This window comes from Balaenoptera physalus (assembly GCF_965194825.1).
Source record: "Balaenoptera physalus genome assembly, chromosome: 16".
In the NCBI taxonomy this organism is placed as follows: Eukaryota; Metazoa; Chordata; class Mammalia; order Artiodactyla; family Balaenopteridae; genus Balaenoptera; species Balaenoptera physalus.
This window is the reverse complement of record NC_138898.1, coordinates 14678246-14689664: the sequence shown is the minus strand read 5'-3', so window position 1 is coordinate 14689664 and position 11419 is coordinate 14678246. Positions and strand designations below refer to the sequence as shown.

At 46.4% G+C, this 11419-nt stretch overlaps 1 long non-coding RNA gene across 1 annotated transcript; it reads right to left on the bottom strand.

The window, feature by feature from the left end:
• Positions 1-2178: 2178 nt before the first annotated feature.
• On the bottom strand, positions 2179-11418 carry LOC309645391. The gene is made up of 3 exons (XR_014254858.1): positions 11019-11418; positions 5902-6152; positions 2179-2389 (listed from the first exon to the last, which is right to left on the bottom strand). It is a non-coding gene; the product is annotated as an uncharacterized lncRNA (long non-coding RNA).
• Position 11419: the final 1 nt, after the last annotated feature.

Sequence of the window (11419 nt, the reverse complement as noted above, 5' to 3'; positions counted from 1 at the left end):
CAGAGAAAGACAAATACTGTATGATGTTACTTATATGTGGAATCTAAAGCATACAACAAACCAGTGAATATAACAAAAAAGAAGCAGACTCACAAATATAGAGAACAAACCAGTGGTTACCAGTGGGGAGAGGGAAGGGGGGAGGGGCAATATAGGAGTAGGGGATTAAGAAGTACAAACTGTTATGTATAAAATAAGCTACAAGGATATTTGTACAACACAGGGAATATAACCAATATTTTATAATAAGTATAAATGGAGGATAACCTTTAAAATTGTGAATTGCTGTATTGTACACCTCTCACATATACATCAACTATATTTCAACCAAAAGAAAGAAAGTAGTCAATGACTGGGATGAGGAGCTCTCCTCAGGGTACACTAAGAGGTGAGTCAGTCACTGTCTGAGGACTTTATACATATCCTTATTTAATCCTTGTAACACCCTAATAGGTAGGTAGGTAGGTATTACTATTCCCATTTTATAGATGAGAAAATTGAGGCTCAGAGAGGTGGGTAAATTACCCAAGGTCACGGGACACTATACTAGTGGTGAAGTCCATGCTTTTAATGACTTCAATATCCTGCTTCCTATATAAATCCTCTTAGTCCTTCCACTATCCTGCCAAGTAAGTATCCTATTCCTCCATTTTACAGATGAGGAAACTGAGACTCAAAGATGATAAGTTATCTTTGCTCACAGATAAACAACAGAGTCAGGATTCAAACCCATGTCTGTCAGGCTCCAAAGGCCACGTGCCCCACTGTGCCCTGCGGAGTTGATGAAAGGTACCATCAGCCTTGGAGAGCGGACGGTTTATCAGATATATGACTCAGGCAGACTTTTCATGCCATCCACTGGGATTAGACGGTTTAGAAAGAAATTACTTTTGCTGCTTTTGCTATGGGGTTACAGAGCGCTGTGTGGAACATCTTCGTGGATGTGAAATACACACTGGCATCTGGGAAACTCCATTAGCTGCTATTGTCTAGACAAAGTTAAAAGTAGGAAGCAGGAGATACAAGAATACACAAGTAGGAAGTTCTGTATTGGGCTCATGCTGAAACGGAAAGAACCATTATTTTGAAACCATTAATGATGAACTTGGTAAAGATCAAAGTAGTCTTGTGACCTGTAAATCTAATGAAATGAAAATGAGGTAATGGTATGTTTTATAACTGTTGAGGATCTGAGAAGCTGGAAATTATCTCAGCGTGAATACCATGAGGGAACAGGGAACAATGGAAGCCATCTAGAAAAGGATCCTTATTCAGCTTTATTTATAGCAGGTATTCGTCTTGTCTTTCAGAATGGGGATCGCAAAGGAGTTGGTTTCACCTTGCTGGGTGTATGAAAATACAACGGTTGTCACAGTCCCAACTTCTTCCTTCCGTAGAACATAGCATGTACAAAGGAGGGAAAGGCAGACAGTGCTATGAAGAGGGGGCTGAATAGCTGGGGCTAGGAAAGGTGACAGGAGGAAAGAGAAAACAGGAGAAGAAGAAAAGAACTAAGAGATTCTTCCCACCATCACCCAACACCTATTCTCTGGACCTGAGCTGTCTAATATGGTAGCCACTAGCCATATGTGACTATTTACATTTATTAGGAGTAAATAAAAAATCCACTTCCTTGGCTGCACTCACCACCTCCCAAGTGTTTAATAGGCACATGTAGTTAGTGGCTATCATATTGGCTGGCACAGACACAGAATGTTTCCCTCCCCCTGGAAAGGTCTATTGGACAGCACTGATAAACACCAAATTCTACCTATAAGTGTAGGAGAATTCAAAGTCCAGGACAAGTGGAACCCCATGACTGTAACATCCCCAGCCCATGGGAAGACAAGAGTAGAATCTTCTGAAGTGGGACAGAAGAGTGCCAGGTTCCTGTGTGACCTGGCACATATACTCTCTAGGACTCAGTTTTCTAATATTAATGAGTAATATAAATATTTTACTGGATATTATAGGAAAATTACATAATTAACTAAATTCTTATGATAACCATGTGAGCTATTAGGCCCATTTTTAAAACTAAATTTATTTATTTTATTTATCTTCATTTTTGGCTGTGTTGTGTCTTCGTTGCTGCGTGCAGGCTTTCTCTAGTTGTGGTGAGCGGGGGCCACTCTTGGTTGCGGTGCCTGGGCTTCTCATTGTGGTGGCTTCTCTTGTTGCGGTGGCTTCTCTTGTTGCGGAGCACGGGCTCTAGGCGCACGGGCTTCAGTAGTTGTGGCTCACAGGCTTCAGTAGTTGTGGCTCACAGGCTTCAGTAGTTGTGGCACACGGGCAGCATGTGGGATCTTCCTGGACCAGGGCTCGAACCTGTGTCCCCTGCACTGGCAGGCCGATCCTTAACCACTGCGCCACCAGGGAAGCCCCTGATCTTAACAGAGGAGAAACCAGAGTTTAAGACCGTGCTCAAGGTCACATGGTCAGGAGCAGAACCTGGCTTTGGACTCAGGCCTCTGACTTCAGAGGCCACATTCCTACCCACCTAACTACCCCTGCTGCTCGGTTCCTCATATGCAAATGAAGCCGCCTTTGTTGGATTCTCCCAGAAACAGAAACTGAGACAAGGACTTAAGTGCAGCTGGTTTATTTGGGAGGTGGCCTCAGGAAGTACACATGGGGGAGTGGGGAAGTGAAACAGGGAGGGGAAGGAAGCCATTACAGGGTGGGTTAAGGACCAGGTTACACTGTGGGCAATGGAGCTTAATCTTGATGGGGGAGACAGTGTAGAACATGCACCTCTGAGTTATCCCACCTAAGGAACGAGGGAGCTAGGTATCATCCATCAAATCCTTGTCATTGGTAGATGGCTGTTCCCAAAGGCATTAACTCTGGCACTTCTGTCTTGAGCTCAAGGGCTAAACAAGCTCCAGTAACCACACAAGGCCCCCCAGGCAGAGGCCACAGGTGCTTGAAGTAGGGAACAGGGACGTGTATATGGAGGGCATGTGAGTGGGGTACCAACAAGATGCTACATAGGAGATTGGACTGAGCACTCTCTTTAACAAATTAGTGGCTAGTTGAGCTTGGCATTAGGTATTTTTATATCATAAAATTTGAAACCATAATGATTAACAGTCTGCCAGAAAATGTTTACAGGGAAAGCCTGGAGGTACAATTAGACATCTGAGCTGATTTTCAACATGGATGACAGAGTAAAGGGTTAATATTGATATACAAAGATCTCTTTGAAATAGGAGGGAAGGGGTCAGGGCACAACCTCTAAAAGAATGACATAGCCATTGAGGATACAACATAAACTGGTTAGAACCAACTAGGTCCAAGAGGGCAGAAGATTCGACTTCCAGTAGACCTTGAGCCTCATTATACACTCATTGTAATACACTAGTGTATGCTAAATGACTCACCAGCTCCATGACAGTTCCGAAGCCGACCATCAAAGATCAAAAAGTGGGCAGTGGCTCAATTCCTGGAAATGTCTGCCCCTTCCCCAAAATAGTTGGAATAATCTTCCTACTCCTTAGCCTATGAAATTACCCAGCCCATAAAAACAAACCACCCCATATTTCGGTCCATCTCACCTTCTTAGATGGCCCACAGTCTGTCTGAGGAGTGTTTCTCCCAAGGCTGTTCTCGTCTTTTGAGACAGACCACATCTGTCTGTGGAATGTGTGTCTCTCTAAATAAATCCACTTCTTACCTATCACTTTGTCTCTCACTGAATTCTTTCTGTAATGAGACGTAAAGAACCTGAGCTTCATTAAGTCCTGAGACCAGGTGTGTGATCTCGATGAAAAGACAGTGAGTTCAAGTCCCAGTTTGGGTTCTGACTAGGTTCGAGTCCTGGCCCGTGGGTTCAAGTCCCATGTGAATTGTGCAGTTTCATCTTCATTAGGTCTGGGACTTTGTCTAGTTAGTAGTGTAACTTCAACATGTGACACACAGTAAATACTCAAAGAATATTTGTTGAATGAATAAATGAATAAATGAAATTGATAAGAAAAAGACAATTTGGTAGAAAAGTGGGCAAAGGATATATACAGTTAGTTTACAGAAGAGGAAATTCAAATGGTTGATAAACCTTTGATAGGGTGTTGAATTTCACTAATAATTGGGAAAGTGTAAATTAAAGCAACAATGAGATATCTCTCTTCATCGATCAAACTGTCAAATAGTAAAATGAATGATGACGTCTAGTGATGGTAAGAATGCAAAGTAAAGGTCCCTTCATATAGTTTTTAAAAACTATTTGAAAATATCTGTTAGCATTTACAATACGCACACCCACAAATTCCATATATAGAAATCTGTTTTATAGAAATAAAAGTACAAATGCCTAAGCATATGTGTACAAGCATGTGTGTTGTTACAACATGCTTTGCAGTAGTAAGAACTTGGATGCAGGCTGAATGTACGTCAACAGAAGAATGGTTGAATCAATTGTGACAAGTCCACACCATGGAATATTACACAGTTATTAAAAAAGGAATGTGTCAGATCTGTGTCTACTAGCCTGGAATGATTTCCATCATATATGGTTAAGTGAGAAAGTGATTGCAGAAAAGTGATAAAGATTTCTTTTTCTATGAAATAAACAAACATATTGGACTTCTCTGGTGGCGCAGTGGTTAAGAATCCGCCTGCCAATGCAGGAGACACAGGTTTGATCCCTAGTCCGGGAAGATCCCACATGCTGCGGAGCAACTAAGCCCATGCACCACAACTACTGAGCCCATGTGCCACAGCTACTGAAGCCTGCGTGCTTAGAACCTGTGCTCTGCAACAAGAGAAGCCTGCGCACTGCAACAAAGACCCAAAGCAGCCAAAGAAACAAAAAAAAAAAACCCAAAAAACTAAACAACCAAACATATCCTTAGATATGAAGGAAGATACCTAACAGGCTGTTACAGGGAGGGGGCTGTAAAGACAGAGAAAAAAACAGGCATTTATGAAAGTGAAAATAATACGTATGGTATAACGTTATAGGAAAATATAAAACAGGAAATTTGCCTATGATATCCTTGGGAAAGAAAAATCTGAAGGTATATATGGACAAGGGTAACAAGGTGACATGTACAAATAAAAATATTGATTTAATTTCAGGATGGGACCATAGGTAATTTTTTGGTCTTTTTTTTTTTTTTTTTTTTGGCCGCGCTGCTTATGGGATCTTAGTTCCTCGACCAGGGATTGAACCTGGGCCATGGCAGTGAAAGCACCAAGTCTAAACCACTGGACCGCCAGGGAACTCCCCTTTTTGGTCTTTTTAAAGTGTCTGCTTCATATATATAACGTGAGCAGGAAAGATTTGATAATTCATTGGGCTTCGGCTATATGAAAAGATGCAGAATTGTATTTCTTCATCTGGATTCCCAAACTCTATTTTCTTTCCCTTATTAATTCACTGAGAAGAAAAGCTCTTTTCTCAGGGTTTGGTATTTTTGAAGGCAATCAGACTTTTGACTTTTGAGGATATTTTCTCCACATTATTGGGCCAAGAAAGTATCTGCATTCTTTGTTTTTGGGGTCTGGTGTATGCCCAAACTTAGGAGGAGGAAGGGGAAAGGAGAAAATGCCTTTCCACATAGAGAACTACAACTCGTGGTAAATGTCCTGAAGGACTGTGGCAGTGCAAATAAGTTGTTTTGGCTGCTCAGCATCTAAACATCCTTCTCATTTGAGGAGAATGGGGCAGGGGCAGGACCCACCAAGGAGAACAAGAGGACACAGATAGTCTTTCCTACCTCCTGGCAACCAGAATATGGAGTGTAAGCCATGATGGCCATTCTGATGTCCCTTCCCAAGACTTTGAACCTTGAGGGAATGATGCTCAACTTCAGAGTCATTTAGAGGTTGTGTTAGTTAACTATTGCTGTGTTAGAAATTACCCTAAAATTAGTGACTTACAAACATTTATTATCTCACCGTTTCTGTGGGCCAGCAATCCAGGAGCAGCTTAGGTGGGTGGTTCTGATTAGGGGGCCTCTCACAAGACTGCAGTCAAGGTGTCAGCTGGGTTTGCAGTCATCTGAGGCTTGACTGGGGCTGGAGGATCCACTTCTAAACTCTCTTATGTGGCTGATGGCCAGAAGCGTCGGTTCCTCGCCATCCATGTGGGTTTCTCTATAGACTACTTGGGTATCCTCATGACGTGGCAGTTGGCTTCCCCAGAGCACCTGATGGGAGAGAGAGAGAGAGACAGGGAGAAAGAAGGAGAGAGGAAGGAGAGGCAGAGAGAGTATATGCAACAGAGCACATACAACTGAAGCCTCAGTAGTTTTAGAAAGTAACCTTGGAGGTGACATATCATCACTTCTCCTGGTTTCTACTGGTCACACAGACCAACCCTGGCGCAATGAGGGAGGGGACTACCCAAGGGTGGGAAGGCCAGGAGGCAGGATCACTGAGGGCTCTTGGAGCTGGGCTAGCACAGAGCTGGTTTGTAAGACCTGTTCTGTAGCAGAGTCTTGACTGTGTCCTGCCTCCTGCGGTTCCTGCCTAAGTTTGGTTCTTCAGCCTTCCCATCAGTTCTACGAGTTGCCTGACATCCTTCCAACGCTCTCTTCTATTTAAGTTCGCCAACTCTCTCTTCTTTTGCTTGCAATGGCAACCCTGACTAAAACGGGTGCTACAGGAGAGGACAGCAGTGGGAAAGGTGAGTTGGTAGTGGAGGAACTCACTTTAGATAAGGTAAGCAGGGAAAGCCCCTCTGAGGAGGTGTCATTTACCCAGAGGGCTGAATGGTGAGACAGTCAGCAGATGAAGCGTGAAAGGACAGACATTTCAGGCAGAGGGAGCAGCACGGACAAAGGCTCTGAGGCGGGAGCTGAGAGGCCTGGATGGCTGCAGTGTAGCAGGCAAGTGGGCAAGTGGAGGGAGAGGTCAGCGGAAGCCAGATCACGCAGGATCTCGAGGCCATGGTAAAGCACTTGGATCCCTTCCCCCAACCGAATCCATCTCTTATTCCAGACATCAGAGTCTGAGAAGGCTGAGGATCAGACCTGAGGTCCCCTTGTCTGGGTATCAGGATCAGCCAAGCCAGTGAGTGGCTTTAACCAGATCATGATAAAGAACTTCTTTGTCAGCTCACCCGTCTGTTTTGCTAGCTTGGGGGTTTCCTTAATTTCTGTTTGGGTTCCTTCCTGAGTTCCTTAGTTCCCTTTGATAAATTCCAACCCAACTCTGCTGAGCTGAGGGGAAAGATTTTTGTCCACTGTTGGGCCTGGGAATCCCAGCTAGAGAGTCCGGTCATCTGGGGAAGATGGGCAGTTACCCTGGATGGTGTGGGAACGAGCAGGTGGATTCCAGTGGATCCCTTCAGTCTCATTTCACGGTCCCACATTCATTCAACAGTTGTTCAGCATCCAGCATGTGCCTGGGCTCCGTGTGGGCCTCTGGCTACAAAGATCCTCTTTTCCAGGAATCAAGTTAGGTATGAGGATGGCCCAGTCCAAACATTATTGAGTGACAGTTCCCTGTTACTTAGGAGCTGGTAAAAGCCACCGGCCCTATGTACCCTGCATTCCAAATGGGAGCCAGATACTTTCTCTCCAAGGTTTACTAAAGGGGTAGAACTTGTCCTATATCCCCTAGCCAAAACCTTGCTTTCCTTTTCCTTGCCCATAAATAATCCTGGGGAGGGAGGGGTTCTTTGGCTTTATTGAGGAATATAGTGTCTATGGCAGAAGACAATCCCCACCTCCACACCTTTAATTGGGAGTCCCTCCTGGATATTGAGGGGTGACTTCAAGAAGGGGATGCTGGGATGCTGTTCCCCAGTCGGGGTCTACTTGGTAGTGGACTTGCTATGCTTCTCCGAGCAGGGAGGGAGAAAGATGGAGAGGGGAGGAAGTGGAGTAGCTGGCCAGGATGTATGAGTTTCTCTGGGTCAAGTGGATGTTGCAGTAATTAGCCAGGCTTGCCGGTACCCCACTCAAGCAGGCTGACTGCTGAACAAGAGGGCCCCACCAGTGGCAGGGGCCCTGGTGGTGGGGCACGGTAGGAGAGCTCAAGTCGGAGCTGGATGCTCCTCGTCAGAGAACCTTGCAGTGGAGAAGCCCGTACCTAAGAGACTTACTTATGCACCCCATGAGAAACCATGTATGGACACTTGCTTCCCTGGGTTAGCCAGGGAAGCAGGGTCAAGCAACAGGGAGAGGCCTATATTGCAGAGGGCTGTTCCTGCTCCCTACTCCCAATTTCAATAAAGGGAGGGTGCTAGGGCGTGTCTCCCAACCAGGCCATGCCCCCCCCTTTCCACTTTTTATCCAAACAGGTGGGGTCCCGGCACAAGTCAATCCTTGGATAAGTAAGGGAGATGATAAAATGAGATTTAAATAGAGTTTGAGAATGAAGCTTTCAAGGATGGAGGTTTAACAACAGAAAGTGATCCAAAAGGAATACAATCTGCCCAAGATGTCATTAAAGGATGGAAAACGGAGATTCAACTCAGCAGGGCTGAAGGAGGAGATTAGGGGAAAAAAAGCTTTATTATTATATCCCACCAAGTTGAGTTGCCTCAATACACTGGTACTGTGAGTAAACAGAATAACTGAAATATGGCTTGGTAGGACTGGAGTCTTGCTTAGGCAAGCAGCTCCAGGGTTCTGAGAGGGCCCAGGGAGGTAGGTGTGCACATCCCAGGTTGGCTGATGGAGAGGGCTTTCCAGAGAAGGGGCACCTGAGTTGAGCCTTGAAGGATGAGAAAGAGTTGGTTCAATGAAAGGACAGTGGGAAAGGGCTTTCCAGGGAGAGATGACAACACAGTCTGGAGAGTAAGTTGAAGGCAGGGAGGACAGTTAGAGAGGCAGGCCAGGAAACCCATGGCCTTGAGGTCCTGTGGCTTAAGGAGTGAGGGCTCTGGGGAGTTGATTCAAACCTGGGAGCAGCACAATCGGGTTTGCATCTTAGAACCTTCTAGTAGCTGGATTCTGGCAGTGCTGTGGACTTGACCTCCAGGCACGCTTCTCATCCATTCACCTGGCCCTGGGACCCCCACCTCCCTGCAAAGGCCATTTCCTCTGTGATTCCAAAATCCTGGGTCCCCACTCTTTGGAATGTCCTTTGCCCTACTCCCATCACTGAACCCTTCATAGTTCCACCCTTTGATGGGACTCTGAAATATTGCCACCCTCCCCATAAGTCATTGTCTCTCTTTCCTTCTCCAGCGCAAGGAGATTCGATGCCTTCTCTGGGCCCATGCCCGCCAGCCCATGTCTCCTTGGGATATGCATATACTAAAATATCTTCCCTTTATCTCATCTGGTCTTCGCCCCATGGGGCCACCCAAAGGCTACTATTTATTCTTTCACACAGTAATTTAAGCTGCTTTAATTGCTGCTATGATATGTTTTATATAACATAATTAATGTTTTAATTCTGTGTACTTGCTTCCCAAGGCAGTTTTGTGAAGGGTCCAATTTTAGAATCAAGCAAATAAAGAATAAGTAATGGCTGAAGTTATTATAGTAACGCCCTCCCTAGCCCCCCTAGGAATTAAAACTGTGCTTGTTTTTTCAGTGTGGGTTAAAAAGGGAAAAGATATTTTAATGTTCTCTCTATCCCAGGCATGCTTATGTGGCTTTCATGACGTCCTCTGGTCTTTGTTTTCAAGTGTTCTGGGACTACTGGTGTCTGACCATCAACTTGAGGTCTGTGTTGGGACTACCAGCTTTGTATCTCCTTCCCGATGGAGGCTGTGCTTAGAATAAGAAAAACCTACTCATTTATTCATTCAGCAAATGCGTATTGGTGCCCAGGACTGGCATAGATTCAGTCCTGCCCTCAACGAGCTCACCATCAAATGGGGCCAGGCAGATGGGGGTGATAATCCAGCATGCTAATGATGTGGGAACATGGGGGCAGGGGCCAAGGTGGGGTGGAGTATCTACCTTTGTCTCAGGGAGTTAGAGGAGGCTTAACTGAAGAGGAGGAGAAATTTAAACTCATTCGAGGAAGGAGAAGGAAGGAAGAAAACAGCAAGACACAGAAAAAACTGTGTGTTTGGAAAGTGGGGAGATGGCAAGTATGGCTGAAGCCAGCGTGCATGGAGGACATGGCAGGGTGTGAGTGTAGGAGGAGAGGGTGGGGCTGAGTGGAGACTCAGCTGTGACAGGAGAAGGAACTTGGAGCATCCTGAGGGCATAGGGGAGCGCAGAGTTTTTAAGCAGTGAAGTGCCCTGATCAGATCAGATCCTACAAGAGAGAACTGCAACAAAGTAAACAATGAGGGGGAGAGAGAGAGAGAGAAAGGTGGGGTGGGGAAGCTGCCTGGAACATAGCAGAGATTCAACAAATACTTATTGAATGAGTGAGGCTGTTGCAGCAGCCCAGGTAAAAGATGCTGAGCCTCTGAATTAGGGTAGTGGCAGGGGGGATAGAAAAGAGGCGATGGATTCCGGAGGTAGAATCTGCAGGTCTGCAAATGTGCCCTTTGCAGCAGAAGCCAGGAGAATGGGGTTAGCAGCCCTCTCCTCTCCCATCCTCCCTGATCTGTGCAGTCTGGCCTTTTGGCCCAGTCCAGAAATTCAGAGCTTGGAGGGGCATCACCCCAACCACTGTCTAGTTCAAACTCCTCAGGTTTCATTGAAGAAAACTGAGGCTCAAGGAAACTCAGCCCATCAGAAGCAGAGCCTAGACCAGAACCCAGCTGCTTCCTGCTGCAGAGCAGAGAGTGTTAACACTGGTTCAAGAACAGCTAGGAGGGTTTGAACTGGGGAAATAATAGGTACAAGGGTGTGTGTGTTTCTGCAGAACTAGGGGGCCTCCAGTGTCCTAAGATTCTCAAGGGGTCCTACGATCCCACGAAAGTCTGATCTACTCTAAGTGCCTGTCTTCAGGCGGTGGATGGGAACTGGGATGGAATACAATCTGGTGGGGACTGCATGGATGGATGGATGGATGGATGGATGGATGGATGGATGGATGGATGGATGGGGAGGCTGGGACGCTGCGCCCACGCGAGGGAATTTCCTTTGAAAGAGAGCGAAACTGTAAGCTGAGAAACTCTTTTCCATGAAAGGCCCCCCCAGCCCTCCTCTCACCACTCAGCTGTGACCTTCCCGTTTTCTGGGAACTTCCTCAGGCCTCTCCATCGCGGTGTGGGACTCTTTCGGTTCTGCCGGGATTGCCGGAGGCGGCGGGGAAGAACCGGGGCGGGGGAGTCTTCCCAACACCCATAGGGATCTCTCTTCACTCCCTTCGCGTCCTCCCCACCCCCAGGAAGCGGGCTGCCTCCTAGGCCAATTCAGCTCGGCCTTTGTAGTCCGGGGGGGGGAGGAGTCTCAAGAAGGGCTTGGAACCACGCCTCCCGGTTCCCCGACCCGTCCCCGCCCCAGGGGCGTCCCTAAACTCCTTGGGGAATTAGACTACCCGGGACTGTCCTGGGGGAAATCCCAGAAAAGTGACTCGCCCGGAGCTCCGCCCCCGTCAGCGAGGCTGATCG